This window comes from Odocoileus virginianus, chromosome 21, assembly GCF_023699985.2.
Source record: "Odocoileus virginianus isolate 20LAN1187 ecotype Illinois chromosome 21, Ovbor_1.2, whole genome shotgun sequence".
Lineage (NCBI taxonomy): Eukaryota > Metazoa > Chordata > Mammalia > Artiodactyla > Cervidae > Odocoileus > Odocoileus virginianus.
In genome coordinates this window covers 5,134,582-5,157,666 of record NC_069694.1, presented here as the reverse complement: position 1 = coordinate 5,157,666, position 23,085 = coordinate 5,134,582, and the positions used below count along the sequence as shown (strand labels likewise).

The 23,085-nt window shown below is 44.2% G+C and overlaps 1 long non-coding RNA gene across 1 annotated transcript in view; it reads left to right on the top strand.

The window, feature by feature from the left end:
* The window catches only part of LOC139030193 (uncharacterized), a 103,065-nt gene extending 81,169 nt beyond the window's left edge, over positions 1-21,896 (top strand). Inside the window, exons 2-3 of the long non-coding RNA XR_011482475.1 lie at positions 1,446-1,504; positions 21,724-21,896. This is a non-coding gene — a long non-coding RNA (uncharacterized lncRNA). The remainder of the gene's footprint in view (positions 1-1,445; positions 1,505-21,723) is intronic.
* Positions 21,897-23,085: the final 1,189 nt, after the last annotated feature.

Here is a 23,085-nt window from a genome sequence, read left to right as displayed (position 1 = left end):
ATTGCACATATACAGTCTTATTTATCCCTATGACAAGCATATGATGTCCGCAGTATTACTGTTGCTTTTCTATAGAGAGGTAAACAGATTAACCAAGAGATTAAGTAAATCATCCAAAGTCACATAGCTAGGCAGCTGCGAAATCAGTCCGCTGTTTGAGAGAACCCTGCACCTCTCTCAAATCCTTTCCTTCCCCTGCTAGACAGAACCATAACGGAAGGTGGCCGGGGATCACCTGGAACCTGACGGGCTTCTCTGCTTCTCCTGGCATTTCTCCAACACAGCAGGCCCTGCTCTGAAAGAGCTTTCTGGTGAGAAAGAAGGGTTGACGGGATGGGGCCACTGAGCCCAGAAGGAGTGGGAGGAAAGAAGTTGGTTCATTTGTGTTTCACACTCTGAGATGGTGAACACAAAATCTGTTCTGGTTTAAGAAAAAGTCTTCCTTAGGAAAAGTCTCCTAGATAAGAGAGAAGTGAAGTGAAAGTCTCTCAGTCGTGTCCGACTCTTTGTGACCCCATGGATGTAGCTTGCCAGGCTCTTCTGTCTATGGAATTCTCCAGGCCAGAATACTAGAGTGGGTAGCTACTCCCTTCTCCAGGAGCTCTTCCCAACCTAGAGACTGAACCCAGGTCTCCCACATTGCAGGCGGATTCTTTACCATCTGAACCACCAGGGAAGCCCGAGATAAGAGAAAGTGAGTTAAAAAATATCTTTCTAACCAGTCAACAATGATTAGGAAGCAATATGGATAATGCACTGGTGGGTAATCACGAGTGAATATTGCAGAGTGAGTGTAATGATCTTCATTTTCTTGAATTTCAAGGACAGAGGATAGAACTCTCTTAGAGAACATGGAAATATTGGCTCAAAGAGCTTCTCCTCTCTGCATGCTGTTTTTGTAGTCAGAGAACGCCCTCTGTGTAAAAGAAATTTGGGGTTGGGGAAGGAGAGGAATATGGTAACCCAAGATCTTTCTTTGGTAAAAATAAGAAAGCATGAGAGGAATAATTGTTGCCAGAAAGGTTTGTGCAGAAAGAAACACAAAGCCACCCCTAGCACTATCTGGATCGTATCATGTGGAAGATATTGTACCTCCACACTGACCATGTCCATGGAGCATGGGGCAAGGGAAGCCAGCTCGTGTATGATAACACTTTTATCCCATATTTTGAGGTCATTGAGGTTTAGAGATGATTCTATTGCCCTGGTTTCAAACTAAAACAGCACTATGTACTTACTAGTAGACTTCACTAATGCCCACTGATATTTGCAGTTTCCTCCCCTCCTTGGACATAGAAGAGGCTATGTATTCCTGCCCCTCCAGGAGTTTGGGGTGGAGCAATGTGACTAATTCCAGCCAGTAGGCTAGGAATAAAAATGATGTGTGTCCCTTCTGGGAAAAACATTAAGTGTTGGTGTGTTCTTTCCCATCTTCCCTCTCCCAGCAGGTGAACCAGGAAGCATCGTGTTGAGATAGAGATGCCTAAGACGGAAGCCTGAAATGGTGAGCCACTACATGGGGGATGAATGTCCTGAACAGCCATCTGGGTCTGCAGTAGATTTGGTGTGTTCTGTTGTGTTAATGCCTGGAGACTTTTGGGTCATGGTTATTTCCACAGCCTAAGCTAGCCTATTCTGACTCACACACACACACACACACACACACACACACACACACAAGTTGAGAAGAATGTATAAAATATGCCATTGCTTCTGTCTAATTATCTTCTAATTCAGACAAATGGCACAGAGGATGGGGATTCAAGGGTGAGTCCCATCCTCTGCCTTTTGCCATCTGCTGCTCAGCTGGGCACCCGTGACCTCAGCTTTCAGAGATACGAGCTGTTTGTGTTTCTAAGGTGGCGCTTGCTTGAAAACACACTCTGTTCTAACTTCCCTTACCTGGGATCTGGCAGCCTCTTCTTCCTCACCTCTGGTGGACGTTTCCCTCATTCCATTTGTCCTGAGGATAAGACGGAAGGTACTTGGGATTCTTGTGTAAGGATTGTCTCTAGGACAGTCGGAATTTCCCCCTGTTGGGATGTTGCCTCAGCAGGGATTCTAAGAGTTCTGAGGCTGACAGAATCCAGTGTCTGGACTGTCAGCACGCGGGTCCATACTGTGTCTTAGGAAGAGGTGTTTGTGTGTGTGAGGAGAGATGGCAAGAACAGGGAAACCAACCGCCTTGCTGCCGCCCTGAGAGACAAGAAAATGAGGCTCATCTCTGCTAGAATTCTACAGATGCCAGAAAATGATGATGATGATGGCACCTGGCTTTTCATATATAAATGCATTTCATTTTTTGTTTCTGCCCTAACCTGAATGTGGTGTCAAGGGAACTATTAATGGTTGCTTTTTAGGGACATGTGACTTGGTGTTTATATATTACCTGCCCACTTCATAAAGTGCTAATGAATGTTTGCAAAGCTCTTTGAAATCCTCTGGTGAAAGGTGCAACGTTAAGTGAAAAATATTATTATTATTATTAGAAGGTAATAGACAGCTTTGAATGATCGGTCGTAGGAATAATTGACACAGCATTAAAAGAAGCGCCAGAAATCATCCAGACTGTTTCAGCTCCTCCAGCCCATCAGCCTCCACATTACATATATTACACTGTTTCCCTGACACCCATCCTAATAACCATATAATTCACACATTAAATCACCACTTCCAGGGAAAGGTTGAGCTCACTCATAGCTCTACCGATAGTGACACTGAGAGGGTATTAAGTGTTGAAAGGTCTAAAATGGAGAAGTGCTTCATAGATGGAGAGACCAGATTTAGCCACTGAACGGCCACCACCTTTAAGAGGAGATGAGCATGCAATGAGTCAAAAATACTTGGAAATGGAGAGGAGACTTTAAAATAGATGTGAGATTGGAAAGCCTTGAAAACAATATCAATTTGAAGTGAGATTGCCTATTCATAGCGATATTCTTTATTGTTTGCCCTGTCTGGTTTGAAAAATAGTGGCAAGGGTTTCCTGATGTCTTTAACTTGGAGTTATTTAGAAGGTCTGTCTTTTGGTCAGAGTTGGGAAGTTGGATCCCACTCACTTGCTAGCTCTGGCTGGACGGCAGTAGTCGCTTGGAGTCCAGTGTTGAGAGAGTGAAGGAGGTGCCTTTCTGCTTGGCCGGAAAGTGTGCTGTGATCTATTAGCGATGCCTGCCCCGGGACAGGGCGGAGGAGCGGTGGCATGTATGTGGGCCAGGCCTGACCGGGAGTGAGTGTGGCTGAAAAGGACGGCTCTAACTGAGTTCAAGGTTGCTTTTATTCTGGCTTTTAACCAAAGCTATTAATATTAAAAAGCACTCTAAAGGGCTTTTCTCTGGTCAGACGACCCCAGGTCACTCAGAGGATGAAGAACTGAGGGCCTGTTGTCTTCTGTGCTGAGAAACCACTTATGCTACCCGCTACGGCTGAGCTTCTGCCCGTCAGCGAGCCCGTCTCCCAGGCCTGGTGTCTGGGCTCGGGGCCCTCGGCCGTAGGCATTTTCCACTTGTGTCCACCGCCTGTGAGGGGCAGGCCCGTGTGCCACAGTGCATCACAGAGCACTGGGTCAAGTGGCTTCTAGAGTGGGTTGGGAAGGTCTCTGAGCCTCCTCTGGGCAGCAGGCTGCTGCTTATTATTCATCCTGAAGGGGTTTATATTTCAAGAAACTCTGCTTTGAGTAACTTAGAATTCTATGATTTCCATTTGGTTTAGAAAAGTCGATACTGCAACACTGTTGAATCGGTAGAGAAAGGAGGGGTGGCCCGGTGGCCCTTGGGGGTCATTTGCTCAGTAACTTTTATAATAGTAGTAGCAGCTACCATCTATTGAGCACTTACTGTGCATGAGGCATTATTTTTCTAAATATTTGTTTTCATTGCCTCATTTAATCCTCTCAGCAGCTGGCTGTCCCTTGTACAGATAGGAGCACTGAGGCTTGGATTTTCTCAGGCCACACAAGCAGGGGTCAGGGCTGGCACTCACTGCCGCACACCCCTCCCTGCGTGCCGACCTGAATCCTTGTTGCAGCAGACAAGACTATCTCCTTTAACCCCTCCCGGTGGTTATTAAACAGTCTCTGCAGAGAACTCAAATAAAATGTTTGGTTGTCTGTTCTGTCCCTTTAAAACTTCAGTCTCACATGTAACCTTTGGATAATGTGACTGCAGCAAATGTCACATTTACAGTTTGTCCCAAAGGACTTTGGTTTAAAATAGTGGGTAACATTTCCCGTTGTTTCCCATTATTTGATTTAGAAAACATCATAACGAGGCAAAAAACAAAATTGGTAACATCTATCACCAATAAACATGCCCTTGATGCCAGTCGTCTCTTTCATTTAAGTTAATATATAGAAGCAATATAGCTATTAATTCTCTTCCTTCTTTAGGTGGCATAGAGCCTTTTAAAACAGCATCTAATTTCTTCTCTTTCTTATTAGCATCCTAGTTTCTTGTCAACCAACTTCATTGCTTCAATGGGTAGACTCTTGGTTTTGGGGTGTCATCCACTGAGTCCTTTTATAGCTTTACTATGCATTCTCTTCAAGGCGAAGTTGTTATGTCTGTACTGGCATGCACTGACAATGGGACATATCATTAAAATTCACTTGTCCATACAGATGGCTAACAAACACATGAAAAGATGCTCAACATCACTCATCATCAGAGAAATGCAAATCAAAACCACAATGAGGTACCATTACACGCCAGTCAGGATGGCTGCTATCCAAAAGTCTACAAGCAATAAATGCTGGAGAGGGTGTGGAGAAAAGGGAACCCTCTTACACTGTTGGTGGGAATGCAAATTAGTACAGCCACTATGGAGAACAGTGTGGAGATTTCTTAAAAAACTGGAAATAGAACTGTCATATGACCCAGCAATCCCACTTCTGGGCATACACACTGAGGAAACCAGATCTGAAAGAGACACGTGCACCCCAGTGTTCATCGCAGCACTGTTTATAATAGCCAGGACATGGAAGCAACCTAGATGCCCATCAGCAGACGAATGGATAAGGAAGCTGTGGTACATATACACCATGGAATATTACTCGGCTGTTAAAAAGAATTCATTTGAATCAGTTCTAATGAGATGGATGAAACTGGAGCCTATTATACAAAGTGAAGTAAGCCAGAAAGATAAAGACCATTACAGTATACTAACACATATATATGGAATTTAGGAAGATGGTAACGGTAACCCTATATGCAAAACAGAAAAAGAGACACAGATGTACAGAACAGACTTTTGGACTCTGTGGGAGAAGGCGAGGGTGGGATGTTTCAAGAGAACAGCATCGAAACATGTATATTATCTAGGGTGAAACAGATCACCAGCCCAGGTTGGATGCATGAGACAAATGCTCGGGGCTGGTGCACTGGGAAGACTCAGAGGGATTGGGTAGAGAGGGAGGTGGGAGGGGGGACTGGGATGGGGAATACATGTAAATCCATGGCTGATTCATGTCAATGTATGACAAAACCCACTACAATATTGTAAAGTAATTAGCCTCCAACTAATATAAATAAATGAAAAAAATAAAAAATAAAATTCACTTGTCACAGAGGAGCCCATATATCAGAATAAAGTTGCTAATGTATCAAGATTCTAGTGAGGATGATGGAATTACCTTCAGAGATTTCAAATGTGGGTTTATGGATGCCTTTGGACTGTACAAGGCTGAGATGGTTGAAATTTGATGATATGAAAAGTCATCGGTTTACTAAAAATTAGCCTTTGCTTTGATTCTCTCAGTTTCCCTTGGGCCAATTCCACTAGAAAATCATTAGCATGTTTACATGAATAATTTCAAACCACCAGCAGGTAGTGTGGAGATCTCAGTCCAGTTTTGTTTTGTTTTTTTAAGTGGAACTTAAAATGGATGTCTAGATACATTCTTCTCTTCTCTCATCCTGATGCCGGTCCTGTTTGTCTTTACCAGACAGGTAGCAGGGAGAGAAACAAATATGAAGGAAAAGAAAGGCAGCCAGGTTGTTCCTGAAAACCTTGCCAGACTGCAAAGAAGCTGTAATTCATAATGCAGAGAATATCCTGAGAAAAGCTGGTTGACTTACTGATCTCTGTGTAACATCAAATAATTTAGAGTAAGGAGCGATTTTAGAATTCTGAAAAGATTAAAGGTGATTAGACAGTTGGAGAGTGACGATCCACGCTAGACCACTCACCTTGGGTGGGATTTAGAGTCACCTCAGTCCCTGCCAAGATCTTTTAACAGTCTCCTTCAGCCCCTTGAAGATTGGAGCCAGGTCCTAATCCTTTCTGCATCTACGCTGAATCCTGTACTATGATACTAGGTGCTTCACAAATATCTGTTGGGTGATTGAACCCTTCACTCCTAATGTCACAGAGGCTGAGGATCTCTGTTCCCACGCCACTGTGGTGCCCGTGGAGATGATGGGAGCGGTTCAGTTATCCAGTGCTCCCTAGACCTGGTCCACTGGATGCTCCCAGGTGTGTGTTTGGAACCTCCTTTTCCTGTTCTGTATCGTCTCCCACGGGACTTCTCAGTCTGACTCCATAACCTGTCATCCACTTTTGATTACTAGAATAGCTCCGATTGTGTTATTGAAGACTCGCTTCCCAGGTGGCTGCTAGTGGTAAAGAACCTGCCCGCCAATGCAGGAGACATAACAGACGCAAGTTCAATCCCTGGGTCAGGAACATCCTCTGGAGGAGGGCATGGCAACCCACTCCAGTATTCTCGCCTGGAGAATCCCACGGACGGAGGAGCCTGGCGGGCTGCGAAGAATCAGACATGACTGCAACGACTTAGCACACACGCAGGCAGGGCTCTTCTTTGAAAAAGGTCAGTCTTGCATGTGATGCAGATCTCGTGCCTTTCCCTCTCCTGTAGATGGGTAAGCGTGTACCTGCACAGGAATGTGTAAACTTGTTCAAGTGTGTCTGACTGTACGTGTAAAGGTGTGTGTGTGTGGATGTGATAACATGGTGTGTGTCTGTGTGTGTGTATTTATGGAGGGGAGTTGGCCTTGCTCTCGGACACCTCCTGCTCCTTCTAAGAACTCGCTTCTCCAAGGTGCTGGGAGCAAGGGGAGGAAAAGGTCAGATGCCTCCCTGCCATCTGGACAAGCCCCACCCGCCTCTCACCTGGCTACCAGCGCCCTTCCTGGTCAGCGCCCATGTGGGAGTGGTGGTGATTCGGCTGGTGGTCACTTGTCACTGTCTGTTGACCAAGGGCTCATGCCCAAGCCGTTCCCTAAGCATTAGCAAATCCTTCCACGGTTCCGGGCTTTCCTAGTGGTTCAGACAGTAAAGGGTCTGCCTGCGATGTGGGAGATCCAGGTTCAACCCCTGGGTCGGGAAGATCCCCTGAAGAAGGGAATGCCTGCCCACTCCAGGGCTCGTTCCTGGGGAAATCCCGTGGACAGAGGGGTCTGCAGTTGATGGGGTCGCAAAGACTAAACGACTCAAACTCTCTCACTTTGAAGCTGCAGCCGCCTCGTAAGCCGGGCCTGGCCGGGCCGAGCCCCTGCATTGCCCTGACGTGCGCGTCTCACTGTCCCTGGGGCCGGGGGGTCCCCCGTCTCTGCCCCAAGAGCGGGCGCTCCTGCCGCACAGGCTCCGCCCTCCGCACCCGCACCTCCAGGAGCGCCAGGCCGCGGCCTCCTCTCCCCTGACAGGCTCGCGCCTGCTCTCCTGCCCTGCCCCGTCTCATTCTCGTGATTCTTCTTCTCCCGGCCAGAAGCACTGGAGCCGACGCCCGTCTCCCAGCGAAGCGCTCACCTGACTCGGCGACCAGAGGTTGGGCAGCTCTTCGTTTAGGGACGCGTTTTTCAACCAGCGCGCCGCTTGAGGCCCTTGTTGGGATGAATGGAGGGAACCGTCTCACTACACTCCCCCTGATGCCACCTCCTCGTTCTTAAAATCCCCTCTTTACATTGGCTGAGGTGATGGAAACGGAGGCAGTTGGTGATAGAGCCAGTCCAAAGATATTTCTTTCCAATTCTTGTAAGCCTTGGAGAAAGGAGACCATCCCTACTTACAGTGACCATGCTTACAATGTGGTGTATCGGGCCTTAGCGCCAATTCGAGGACAGTAAGGAAAGTTCTAGCATATTTTTCTACAGACTTCAGATGAGCATTCTAACTCTTTATTTACAGCCAGACTACACTTAACTTTAAACTTAACAAGTAGCATAAGCTAAGAAGTAAAATAAGAGGCAAAAGGTAAATAAAGAATAAAATGAAATTAATTAAAAATATAAAGCAAAATATTTAGTACAAATATAAATCTCTTTAATAATAATAATGGCTTACTCTATGTCAAATACTGTTCTAAATTGATATGTATCATCTCATTTAATCCTGGCAACAATGCTATAAGTTATTTTTAAGCAATTATTTATTTATTTTATTTTTGGTTGCACTGGGTCTTCACTGCTGCTCGTGGTGGGAAGGAACAGGTAAAATTAATTGGAATAGTATATTTTACTTAACCCAAAAGTTGGACCTTAAAGAAGGCTGAGCACCAAAGAATTAATGCTTTTGAATTGTGGTGCCAGAGAGAAGTCTTGAGAGTCCCTTGGACGGCAAGGGGATAAAACCAGTCAATCCTAAAGGAAATCATCCCTGAGTATTCATTGCAAGGACTAATGCTGAAGCTTCCAATACTTTGGCCACCTAATGCGAAGAGCCGACTTATTGGAAAAGATCCTGATGCTAGGAAAGATTAAGGGCAAGAGAAGGGGGTGTCAGAGGATGAGATGGTGGGATGGCATCACTGACTCAGTGGACATGAGTTTGAGCAAGCTCTGGGAGATGGTGGACAGGGAAGCCTGGCGTGCTGCGGTCCACAGGGTTGCAAAGAGTCGGACACAACTCAGCGACTGAACAACAATATATCCAAAGTGTTACCGTTTCAACATGAAATTAATATATAATTATCAGGGAGGTATTTTGCATTCATTATTTTTTATTCTGAGTCTTTGGAATCTGGTGTGTATTGCATACCTACAGCACATTCAGTTTGGACTGGCCTCTTTCACATGCTCAATAGCCCTGCATGGCTGGAGGCTCCTGGAGGGTGCAGTGCGGCTGCAGAATGCTTAGAACAGTGCCAGGCACAGAGTAAGTGTTATTCAAAGGTTATTGATTATTTTACCTTCCAAATATTTTTCAAATCGATCACTTCTTTCCTTTTCCGCTGACACCCCTTAGATCAATTTATCCTCATCTTTGTCAAAAGAGATGGATGGACCTCCTAACTTGGCCTCCTCGTATGCACTAGCCACAGCCCTTGGCCATCTAGTTTTCACGCTGAAACCCAAGAAATCCCTTGACAATACATATCTGATCATTTCCTGACTCCATCACCCCTGAGCCTTTCCTGTGTTGAATCCCTGCTTCTCTCTGTCTTAGCCACTAACCTCTGTTCTGTTCCTTGGATGGTCAGTTCCTCGCTGAGCCTTGACCGTGATGCCCTTTCCTCCCACACCCCCATTTCCACTTCTTCTGGCTCCTCTGTTTGTACTGTCTGTCTCCTTTATATCTTCCTCAGGAAGCTTTTTCTGGTGGCTTCCAGTCTCTGTCAGATGACTTTGTTAAAATGCTGACATAGAATCATATTTTCTTTCCAAAGCTCTTATTGCTCTAATTTTGCTTTCATTAGTGCGATAAATTAATTAATCTGTCTACTGCCCCAACTTGTCTGTAAATTCTTTCATGGCAGGTGCTGCATTTGTTTCTTTTCACCATTTTGTCCCCCACGTCTAGACCCCAATACCTGACACCTTGTGGACTATCATGAAATTTTTAAATAAGTAATTGAAATAAGTAAGTATGCAATTATTGCTCTGCAGGACCCTACAAAATCAAAATGAAGGGAATTTAAGACAACGAGGAAAATGCCGCAAGGTCAGCTTTTAGTTTAATTTAAATTCTTAAAAGATAAGAGCAAAGAAATAATGCACCACATAATAAGATTCAGAAAACTTCACAAAAATAGCAATACCAAGAGACATTAGACAAAGACAGGCACGATTATGCTGTTAACCACCCCAAGCATGGAAAATCAGCCTGAAAAATGGGGAAAAAGGAGATAGGGAACAGGAAGGATGTTGTGAGCCAAGTTTTACTTCTCATGTACCTGAAAAGTTAAATAAGAGTTGTGCTCAGTGAAACACTGGGGGTAAAGGTAGCCTGGGGCCTAGATGACCCAACGTTTACGTGACAACCTTGTACTATTTTCTCATAAATAGTTAAAGCATCATGGAAATTCTAGTATCTCAGCAAATAGCAATTAAATGAAGTCGGCCGATGAATCAACAAATATTTATGTCTTCCATACGCTCTGTGCTGAGAATACAGAGGAAAATAAGACAACTGTCTGTATTATAGATTTAGGAATGCCATCGTTTCTTTCTTCCTTCCCTCTCAGCCCTGTGTCTACTAAGCCCAGGCCTGAGAACTAGATTAGGCTTAACGTACAGTATCAGGGCATGTAAAATAAATGGCAGTAGAAGTGGTTCAGAGCATCTAATAAGGTAGGGAATTCATTCTTCCCAGTCACCTTCTAGGAGGCGGAGGAGAACCTGCCTGGAAGAGTCCTCCAGCGCTTCTGCCTCCTGCGGTGTGCCGAGTGCGGCTCCTCTCTTCTAAGAATCTCTATGAGAAAGGGGTGAGCACATCTCCTCACTGCTAGCACTGTTTCTAGCCTCATCAGTTGCGTGGAGAGAGAACACTTGAAAGAGGAGCCGGTTGGAAATGGAAAGAAAAAGAGAGATCCGATGACTTCCATATTGGGCGAGCTGTTACGCTCCTGTAATAAACGACTCACAAAATCTCAGGGACTCACCTCAGCAAAGTTTTAGCTCGTGCTCACACAAAGTCTGCTGTGCCTTTGGCAGCTCGCTGGAGCAGCTCCTCTCCCAGCAGGGAAAGAAAGCCACGCATTTTCATCTTGTGGCTCTGTGGTCCCTCCCACAACTTCCAGATTTCTAGGTGACTTCTAGATTGCTAAGGCAGTGGAAGAGAGAGCGGCCGTTCACTGCCTCAGCCGGGAAGTGACATTCACTTGTGTTCACAGTCCATTGTGCAGAGATAGTCGTATGACTTTCTCAATCTGCAAAGAGGGCTGTAAGGTATTCTCTTCTATGTGCCCAGGAAGGAGGACATATAGACATTCGTGGACATTAAGAACACCCATCACACATTTGATGCATTTAAGATACCCCTGAAATGTCCAAGTGAAAATATCCTATAGGCATTTGGATACATGGATCTGGTACTGTGAGCCTCAGACTTGACTGCATAAGGATCATCTGAAGGAAACTGTTAAAATTCACATTCCTGGGTCCCGCTCCCAGAGGTTCTACTTTGGTGGGTCTGAAGTTAAGCTATGGAATCTGCACTTTAAACCTCTGCAGAGATCATAATTTGACAAACTCTAGTCTAGAACTTTAAAAATTCAGAATAGGGATGGTATTAGTTGCCATTGGGGGAAGTGAGGTCACCTTTAGAAAGAATCTTCAGAAGAGGGTGGAGTAAGAAAAAGAAAAAAGATCCAGCCTAAAACCCCAGAGAATTCCAAGGGGAGAGACTAGTGCCAGAAGATGGGGATTGGGGGTGCCCATTTATGGCAGATGCTGCTGAGAGATCTTCGTGTAGGATAAGAATTGGAAAGATTCATTGTGTTTAGTGACCAGAAGTTTACTGATAATCTCAGCAAAACATGAAGGCTGATATCAAGTCTGTGTTCACTGAAGAGTCAGTGTATTAGTCTCTCAGTCGTGTCTGACTCTTTGCATCCCCAGTGAGTATGACCCTCCAGATTCCTTCATTGATGGGATTTTCCAGGCAAGAATACTGGGGTGGGTTGCCATTTCCTTCTCCAGGGGGTCTTTCTGACCCAGGGATCGAATCTGGGTCTCCCACTTTGCAGACAGACTCTTTTATCATCTAAGCCACCGGGAAGTCCCACCAGGAAAGAGTCAGTGGGATTAGACAAACAGTGGGAAAGTTTTTGAGGACGTATAGCTGCAAAGGGGAGACAGGTTGGTAGCAGAAGGGGGTGGGCGGGATCAGGAGAATTAAGAAAATATTGGTGAGACTGAACATGATTAAATGCTAATGGTGAGAGTAATGTTGAATAAAGAGGAGATGAGATCGTCAATAGATTTCCTGAGAAAATGTGTGTGTGTGGGGGGGTGGAATTTAAAAGAATGCTTAGGAAGGCTTTGCTTTAGCTTGGCAAAGGGAACACTCCTTCAGGAAGAGATGGGTAATAGACAACCAGTTGACTGGTTGTCAGCTTTGGGTGTTCACTGAAATCACCTAAGGAGCTCAAAACAAGGTACTTTGACCTGCCCCAGCCCTGAAATTCTGTTTTTTGGGTTTGTTTTTTTTTTTTTAAGATTTTTTGATGTGGACAATTTAAAAATTTTTTATTGAATTTGTTTCAGTATTGCTTCTGCTTTATGCTTTGGTTTTTTGGCCACCAGGCATGTGAGATCCTAGCTCCCTGGCCAGGGATGGAATCTGCACCCCCTTCATCTGAAGGGGAAACCTCATCACTAGACTGCCAGGGAGGTCCCCTGAGATTCTGCTTTGTCTGTTGAGCAGGTTCGGCATCAGGATTTGAAACACACTCTCCCGGATGATTCTAAGGCATGACTGAGGCTGTGAGGTTTTCAATGAATTAGGAGCAGCCTTGTTTACAGTTCTTGCAGATTCTTAGGTCACAGTTTGGACAGCACTTCTTAGAGAAGACTTCCAGGATTCCAACTAAATTAGGAGCCTGGATGTATGTTCCTACGTTGTTGCTTAGTCGCAATTCTTTTGTGATCCCAGGGACTGGAGCCCGCCGGGCTTCTCTGTCCATGGGATTTCGCAGGCAAGAATGCTGGAGTGGGTTGCCATTTCCTTCTCCAGGGGATCTTCCTGACCCAGGGATCAAACCTGCGTCTCCTGCATTGAGAGGCAGATTCTTTACCACTGAGCCACCAGGGAAGCCTGTACTTCCTGTCCATACATATATATTAGAATAAATACTTAGATATTTGCTTCTTCTGAGACAGGCCTGGGACCTGGGACCCTTTGGTGCAGTGCCGCAAAGCTTGCACCTGGACACACCCCTCCTCCAGCTATGAAATACAAAGAAACTATTAGGGACTAAAAATAACCGTGCGCATGCGCAGCTGGGCAAATTCTGGACCAAAAGATACAAAGACAAACAGCCCCGCTGCCACTGCTGAAGAGCCAGGAGCGGAAGCAGAGCGCTCTCCGTGACCCCTGCGCTCGACGCCGCCGAAGCGTGGCAAACACCCTAAGCCGCCAGTCTGGCGCGATCCCTGGGCACGCCCGGACCCTTACCCCGGGGGAGGAACAAGCTCGCGGCGCCCCTCCAGCTTGTTGCTTGTTTCGGCTTTCTTCTTTGCCCAGTGCAGAAACTCCAATAAACCTTGCCTGGATTTCTTGCCCGGACTCTATGGTTAATTTCTTTTGATGGGGGAACGACAAGAACCCTGGTCAATACCACTTTCACTCTTACTGTCCTAGTCTGTGCACATCTTCCTCACTAGACTGTCGCATGGAGCAGTAGCCCCCTCTGTCCCGTTCACCGCTGACCTCCTAGCAGGCAGATGGTGGACGTTCCGTAAGGTGGCAGGCAAGGGCCCAGGCAGACGCGACGCTGGGTGACGGGAAACTGCCCGCGCGGGCTCCGGTCACGGCTGTGGGCGCGGCGAGGGCGCTCTCTGCGCCTCCATGCAGAGCTCACCCAACCAGCATCAGTGGCAAAGCCCGTGTAATTGTAGCTTCCAGGCAAGGTGGATTGCAATGTAAGGCGATAACAATATTGAGCAATTCTTGTATAATCGAGCATAGTTATTTTGTCTGTAGTTCAAAGTTGTTTGAAGTTCAAGATTACTTAATTATAAAATTCTGGTTTGTTTCCAGAGGAATACAGGGACTAGGGAAAAAGGAGCTGTACTGTGAGACTATTTGAAAGAATATGACTTCTTAAAGAATCCACATGTAAGTTTTCGTATCTAAACTGATAAACTCCTTATAGCAAGACATCTGTTATTTCTCCAGTCTTCACCCTACTGCATGCATCCATAGACTCTTCCCTTTGATCTAGTTGCATTATGGTTGGGATGTGTGATGCTGGGTCATAATGAAACAACCCAGGGGTTTATAAACTTTTTAAAAAAAATAAACATTTAATGTTTTGTGAGCTACAGCAGTCTCTCCACTGCTAAGGCCCCAAGGAAGCCTTGGACAATACTTAAAAAAATGAGCGTGGCTGGGGTTTTCCCTGGTGGCCAGGTGGTTAGGACTCTGCGCTTCCGCTGCAGGGTGTGTGGGTTTGATGCCTGGTCAGGGAATTTAAGATCCCACATGCCAGATGATGCAGCTGCCCTCCACCCCCTCAAAAAAAGAGCATGACTGTTGTATTGTTTTATTACTGTGTAATAAATCACCACAAATGTAGTGGCTTAAAACAGCAGACATTTATTATCATATAGTTTCCATAGGTCAGGAATCAGCTTTCTGGGTCCTCTGTTCCCGGTCTCACAAGGATACAATCAGGGTGTTGGTAGTGGCAGTCTCATCTGAGGCTTGGGATGCTCTCTCAAGTGGGTATTGGGAGAATTCATTTACTTGCAGCTGTCTAACTCATAGCAGCTTACTAATGATAGACAAGCTATCATCTATCTCATCTAATTCATCTCAGCAAGAGGCTCAGGAAAAGCCTAGGCCATTTAAAAGTGTTCCTCTAATTAGGGCAGGCCCACCCAGGGCGTTCTGGGTTACCTTGCAATCAACCGATTAAAGGCTTTCATTACATCTGCAAAATCTTTTTATCTTTGCTATTTAACGTAACACAATCATAGGAATGATACGGCATCATGTTCACAGGTCCAAAACACTGCAGAAGTCGGCCCCTCGGGAAACCAAGAGCCACACGGGGGGGGAGTTGGAGAACTCAGGTTTACTACACCTCGCCCCAGGAGTTAACACTTCCAGCTCTTGGCCCCAAAGAAAGGAACTGCAGAGTTTTTGTAAACAGTGCATGACACCAGACTTTAGTGGGTAGTGCTGTTAATAGGCTAGTTCAAACTAGGGGTTTCCGGGCATGGACGCAGCAGGGGGCATGCCTGACCTTTACACAAACAAAAGTGATTAAGCCTCATTTCAGGGACTGGGTAACTGACAAGGGTGAATGAGGTAAATTTCAGCTCCTAGCATTGTTGTAAGTTTCTGTACTTCCCCGGAGCCCCCACCCAAACTATGTAACTTACCTGACTTTGCAGGCAGCTCACAGGATTGCAGAAGCATAACCAGCATGACGTTGTTTCTAGCTGGGGGCAAGTTTTTAAATTCTCCTCTTCAAACCCACGCTTGAGGGGAGGAGAGATTTCACAGGGCATGTATATGCTAGGGAGTGGGAATATTGGGGGCTGTCTTAGAATTCTGTGTACCACATCTGGGCAAATAAAGCAACAAATGGACACTGAAATGTGAATATCAGAAATAATGTTTCTGTTATTTCTGATATTCTGTCACAAAATAATTTTTTTGATTATGTTTTCAACCCTTAAAAAAAGTAAAAATGACTTTTGTGGGCTGGAAGAAACAAAACTCAAGAAATAGGCAGCTGGCTGGATTTGGCCTGTAGGCCATAGTTGACCCTCCTTGATATAATCTGTAAAATGGAATTAAGACAGCCCTGGTAGTTTACTAAGAAATGGTTCCCAAAACCAGATGCTGGATCCAGAAGGTATGGAAGCAAAGCTGGAGTTTAAGAGTCACCTGCTGGGGTATAAGACACTAGATCCTTTCTCTTAGAGGTTCTTCCTGTGACTTTGAAAGATCTTAGCCTGAACAGACCAACATCAGAGCCATTAGCCTAAGTGCACACCCCCTATGAGGACGCAGGGAAGCCTGGGCTACCCCACACCCCCGGCCCCATATCTCCTAGTTGCTTATGAATGTGTTGAATGTATCTCCTTTGTGCTTATTCATGCGAACTGAAGCATCTTTGTATTTTTCTGTTCAAGTGTCCAATCAAATCCTCTATGAGGGTGCTCCAACTTCACATAGTCAGTCAAAGATCAGCATGCTTTTTAGTGTCACTGTAAATGTAATTCTGCTGAAATGGAGTTTATGGCATAAGAAGCAATCGTTTGCTTTTTCACATCACAAGGCAAATTGTTTCAGATATTTGGGTTGTACATCCAGGCTAATTTTCATATTGTTCAGATCTAAATTTTTGTCTGCACAAACAAAAAGATTAAGGATGTGGAAAACATTCTTGGAGCAGAAGCTAAAAAAAAAACTATAGTAGTACTGTGTGAAATATTTGTTCTTAAAATCATGATATCCTGTTTTAGTCACAAATGTACTCATCAAATGTTTATATAGTGCTCACTGGGCACTTATATGGTGCTTACAGGCACTGTTCTAAGCAGGGCACAAATGTTAATTTATTTGGAGCATAACCCTTGAAGATATATTATTATTATCATCCTTGATAAGGAACCTGAGACACAGAGGACAATTAAGTAGTAACTTGACCGATATCTCCTGCTTCGTCAGTAGCTGCCCTGGGATTTGAACCCCAGCAATTTCATTCCACAATCTGTTCTCTCAACTACTATCCTATGCTACTTCTCCAGCATATAGTAATAATTTAAAAATGATTCTGGAATATGCTGATGTTATTCATGGTGTACAAATAACTAATAAGATATTTTAGTGAAAACTCTGGAATGAGTATGAAAGTTCTTGAGGTCACATCTCGTCAGGTGACTGATGTGGCAAATTAAATGACCATCTTCCCTCTAGACTAAACCTCAGACTTGTTGATTAGCTTGTCAGCATGTCACCCAATATTTCTAAGGCCAGCTTTGAGATTCTTTTCCAATAATACCAATATCAGAATCTCAGTAAGGATCAGTTGCATGGCACACATTTGCAACAATTGTATTAATAATTCATCAGATTTTCTCAATTGATGTAGACATTATTGTAAAATTATTCAAAATTTGTTATGTTTCTATAATATGAGTGAAGATACTGAAATAACCCTGTGATTTTATCAAAGACAAATTTGGTCCTATTCAAACATAAGATTTCTGATACAGATGCCTGTTCTCAGAATACTAATAATGTTTCAACCATTACAGGCTTAGTTTTTATCAGTTGAAAGAGTTCCATTGTCAAGACATTTTCCAAAGATCCTAAATCAAAACAATACCATTGCAATTTTCTGTGACACTTTTTTCAAAATGGAGGGGCAGAATATTTCTCCGTGTGAATTTCTGCATTTTAATAAGAATTGAAGAGCAAAATAAATGTTAATGGTTTAATTCTAAAAATAAAAGAATTTCATAAGAAAATTACTAGTAATGTTAAATATTCATTGTGATGTGTATTTAGTGAAACTGATAAGGGAACAGGAGTTAACTTATTAACCTACACAAAAAAAGCCTTTAACAATTTTACATTATTTGGAGAAATAACAGAAACTTGTTAAAAAGAATGATCTGAAGAAAGCATGGAATAGTCTCTAGGATATTGTATTTTCTATTATCATGAAGACTTTTCAAAATGAGATCCTTATCTTTAATTACTTGAATACTTGTTTGCTAAGTAGGAGCAGAAGAAAACAAAATTCTTCAGAAGTATCTTCATGGAAAACAATACTTCAAAATTTCACACCACCCTTTATGACTCCAGTTCATCAAATCATTTTTAATAACAACTTGGGAATTACTAAAGTAATTGATTGATAAACCAAATCAATTACTCAGACTTTCCAAGAAATGTTTGAAAAGATAAAGTATAAATTTTAACTTCCAAGTTGAATTCTACAAATGAGCATAAAAATGTGAAATCCAGTTATCAGCTTCAACAGGGATTATGAAAATGACAAAAGTTATATTACCCATCTGTAATTTTTTTTTCAGAATTTTGTATTCATTCTCATGTACATTAACTTTTGTCAATAAAAGGTAATTGGTTAAATGTATAACATACAAAATTTAATTTTTCTAATTTTTGAGGCTTTCTAAAAATTAATTCACAAATAAAAAGCACAATTTGTCAGAATATGAATTCAGACTTGGAGCCTGTTATAAATATGGTCACCATATGAATGTTCTGGACCAGAAAGGATGAAGCTAAGAAGGAGTCGCAGTGGATGGAAATGGAAGAAAAATGAAGTGTGGGTGATTTGAAGATTAATGGGACCTTTTTTCTTGTCGGGAAGAGAACCATTGCAGACATAAGATGATTCTTGTTAACGCAATAATCACTCTCTATAATCAAACTCTAAGTACTTCAGCTAGAAACTCCTGAGCACCAGGAAAGAGCTATTAGGCATTGTTAAAGCAATTGATCGCTCCCATCATTATATGTATGGCTGAAATTTCACAATCAGAACATATCATACTGCATTATGAGGCCTGCTGAAATTCACAAATTTGAAGGGACAAATTGCCTGGATGCTTACAAAACTGTGAGGCTGTCATTTCCGAATTGAATATTGACAGAGGGTAAAAAAAATCATAAAGTACATGCATTATCCAGGCACCCCGTGTTGGGATAATGCTTCTAAATCTGACATTAGCTATGAAGAAAAGAAACAAATAGTTTAAAAGATCTGGTAGTTAGTGTTTTGGAACAAGCAAAGGTTTCTGGCTGGGAGGGTGGAAAACACTCCTGTTTCCTGAATGGAAAGTTATGAAACGGCTCATTCATTTGTCCAACAAATATTTATTGAGTGTGTGCTAAATGCCAGGCACCAGACCAGGCGTGAGAAATGCACTAGTGAGCAAGACGAATCATAGGGCTAAGGGCCCAGCAAAACATAGAGAGTGAGATAGAAATATTGTTGTGTGAAAGCTGGACTGTGGGCTATGCTTTGTCACTCAGTCATGTCCGACTCTTTGAGACCGCAGGACTGTAGCCTGCCAGCCTCTTCTGTCCACGGGGATTCTCCAGGAAAGACTTTAAGACTGGGTTGCCATGCCCTCTTCCAGGGGATCTTCCCGACCCAGGGAATGAACCCAGGTCTCTCGCACTGCTGGCGGATTCTTTACTGTCTGAGCCCCCAGGGAAGCCCTGTGAAAAAGAAACAGGACTTATTCACCCTTTGTGCTGTGTGCGGTGCTAGGCAGTGTTGCTTCAGTCGGGTCCGGCTCTTTGTGGCCCCATGGACTGCAGCCCGCCAGCCTCCTCTGTCCCTGGGAGTCTCCAGGCAAGAGTACTGGAGTGGGCTGCCATGCCCTCCTCCAGGGGATCTTCCTCTTCCTGACCCAGGGATTGAACTCCTGTCTCTTGTGTCCCTAGCATTGGCAGGTGGGTTATTTACCACTAGCACCACCTGGGAAGCCCATTTACTCTATGTATTGCCACTATTAAATATTACTGGAAGTCATGTAAATGCAGTCAAACTTCTAATTAAAATTTCTTTTGCATGGAAGTTATATTTGACCATTACAGGTTATGCTAGGAAAGCGCATGTGTTCCTTTTTAAAAAATGTAATATTTAACTATCGCACAATCCCAGAATTCTGTTCATCTAGTTTTTCAAGAGAACTTAAGGCTGTTATACATGATCAACCAAATTTAAAACAATTTGGGAATTTCCTGGTGGGTCCAGTGGTTAGGACTCAACACTTCACTGCCAATGGCTGGATTGGCAATTCCCTGGTGGGGAAACTTGGAACCCACAAGCCACGTGGTGTGACCAAAATAAATAAAAATGATTTGCAAAAGAGCAGATTTAGCATATATGACCTAGAAAAATTTCACCTTTGAAGGAAACACCAACTCCATAGAATTCTGCCTTATATTTTCTTATAGCTAAAAGTGTTTCCAAGGAATCCACACATTAAAAAAACAATCTCTAATGTACTGAATAGAATAATATTTCTATTATTTCTCAGATATACCAGGAAGATATTCTGATAGTTTTCTATAAAGGATTAGTCCTGAAAAGCAAATAAAAATTTCTGAATATTTTACACAGTGGTTGGCACATGTAAGAACTCATTTAATATTTATAGACAAGAGTAAACAAATTGGCTATGACAAGTTAACGTCACAGTGATTAAGTAGCGGGGTCAGATCCGGTTTTATGGAATCTGAAGCTTATCCAGTGGGGGGATGTCCCTCTTTAAAAGAAAGAATAAAAATTATATATATAAATTTAGGCATGAGAGCGAATATTTACAATGAGAAAATAAATCACTACAAATTATAATATTTAAAAGGATAGACAATTACAACAGATTTTTTAAATGAGCTTTTGGCTTCCACCAGGATGTTCCACTTCATCCTATTTATCAAAAATCTACAAAAATATAAACAATGAATCTGAAATGAAGGCATAAAAAACAGGAATACAGATGCATTTTCTAGGAGGCTGCTGTTTGTACTGAGCGACATAATTGTGTAAGCAAGTTATTCACATTGCAGGTAGTGAGTTACGAGTTTTGTCCCTGGAGCCCGTGTTTCGAAGCCCATTTTGCGTGCTGGTGGCAGATTTGCACGGCACCTCTGGAGCTGCCAGACTTGATCGGGACAAGCTGTATCAGATACAGTAAAGTCTGATCCGGTGTACACTGGGGTACACAGAACATGTGACTTCACACACAGACGTATTAATGCTTACTGTCCAGGGAACCCAAGACCAGTGCTCCGTGACGGCCGGGAGGGATGGGGTTGGGGGAAGGAGGGGTCCAGCAGGAAGGAGACACATGTGTGCCTGTGGCCAGTTCATGCTGATGTGTGGCAAAAACCATCACAGCATTGTAAAGTAATTATCCTCCGATTAAAATTTTAAAAGGAAACAAACAAAAATAGTCACTGTTTACTGTACCACTGTAAGCTTGTACCCTACAAACACAGGAATTCTACTGAGTTCTGTTTAACGAGATTCCTGCAGTGCCTGCAATGCAGGAGACCTAGGTTCGATCTCTGGGTTGGAAAGATCCCCTGGAGAAGGGACAGGCTACCCACTGCAGTGTTCTGGGCTGGAGAAGTCCATGGGCTTCTCCATGGAATATATCCATGGGGTCGCAAAGAGTCGCACACGACTGAACGATCCTCACTATAGCAGCTGACGTGTAGCAGCTAATGAGGTTCCCAGCAAAAGACAGAACTAACGTATGTTGTGTTTGTAACTGTGTATACTGCATTATGGGCTTCCCCGGTGGCTCGGTGGTTAAGAATCTGTCTGCAATGCAGGATACATGGTGGGAGCCACGAGTTTCATCCCTGGGTCAGGAAGAGCCCCTGGGGAAGGAAATGGGAACCCAGTCCAGTACTCTTGCCTGGGAAATACCATGAACAGAGGAGCCTGGTGGGCTACCGTCCATGAGGTTGCAAAGAGTTGGACGTGACTCAGTGACTAAACAATAGCAACAACGTACTGCCGTATTGACCAGATGTCTAACAGAATGGAACTCCTGTTTTGACTAAGCATCATTGAGAGCTGAATCCCTCACTTAAATTATACATGTCTGACAATTAGAAGACGTATCCATAGGCCAGCTATATTTTAAATCTAGTTTTCCCTCCATTAACCATAATCTACAGGTTTCTCTTAAAATTCTACCCCTGACCCTGGATTTCACATCTGACGCTAAGTGAGCTAGCTCAGTGGGGGTGGGGATGGAAAAGGGATAAATGGTCTTCTAACTTAGGTGGACCTGTTTATTCTTGTGTTTCCAGACTTGGGACCAAGTACCAGTGTTTGGGTTTCATCGCGTCTGGCTGGCTGCTTGTGAGTGGTGTACCAACTGCCGTAAGACTGGCTTCGTTCCCCAGGCCTGCTCAGTGGCCAAGAGAACTTTACCCATGTATTGGCACCTAATGTTGACCCTGATTTGCATAATGGTGCAATAAAAGGCATTCTTCAAGTCCTTTTTGTGTGTAACTCATCAATGAAGGGAAACCAGAGCTTGTGGCAACTTGGAGTTGGAGGCAGCCTATCAGCAGAGATTGTACCTATGACCTTGACACAGACTCATGCAAGGGAAGGAAGCTGTCAGGAGGGTTCTCACGCTGAATCGCCCTCTGACCTCTGACACTCCAGTTATGCCCTGCGCCCTTTGACCCGGAGCTGTCAGTTCTCTCCCCGTCAGGGCTGGATCCTGCTACCCATGTTCTGGCTGGGATCCTGTTCCATCCTCAATGCACAGCTCGGACTTTAGAAAATTGTCCCCCTCTTGCCCAGAGACTCTGCTAGTTCTCCCAGCCTCCAGATCCTTTCAGAACAGACATAACCTGAATTCTCTGCGCTGTTGGACACTCAGATGGAGTGGTGTCTTTTACCTCCCCCTCGAAAGCAAGCCTACGACTGAGCTTGGCTATCAAGCTTGGGCACTGTTGAGGCTGCAGGACCCCTGGTGTCAAGTTTAAGTGGGTTGCCCTGGGCTTCCTGCCCGAGCCCCTGACTTCTGTCCTCACACCAGCCCTGAGGCTGGGTGCTGAGAAGGATGACATGAGACCTTCCAGACCCAGGCTCTAGCTTCCTGAGATCTACGTGGACGAGGACGGGTGCGTGTGCGCACAGGAGGATCATGGCGGGGGTGGAGCCACCTGCCCCGGAGCTGAGGGCTGAGGCGGGCCCAGAGCCACGCGCAGCGGCCTCTGGAGCTGGTGAGCCGCGATGGCAGTGCTGGCACCCCCCTGACCCCCCAGTGCTTCAGGTGGGAGGGACAGGGACAAAAAACTGGGGATGTCCAGACTTCTGTGTTTGTGGCTCCTGGGATCACACATGGGCTGTGCACCTGTCTTACTCACAGTTCAAACCCGGATTTTTTAGTATGTCTATTATGGATTTTTGGTTTTCAGTCACTAAGTTGTGTCTGACTCTTTGCGAGTCCGTGGACTGTGGCCTGCCAGGCTCCTCTGTCCATGGGATTTCCCAGGCAAGAATACTGGGGTGGGTTGCCAATTCCTTCTCCGGGGGATCGTCCCCTATTATAGATACACACTGTTTTTTAAAAAAAAGTGCCAAGAGTGCAATGTGATCCTTGCTTTTACTCCTGACAATAAACAATGGATGCTACTTGCTTGGAGAGTTCCCTC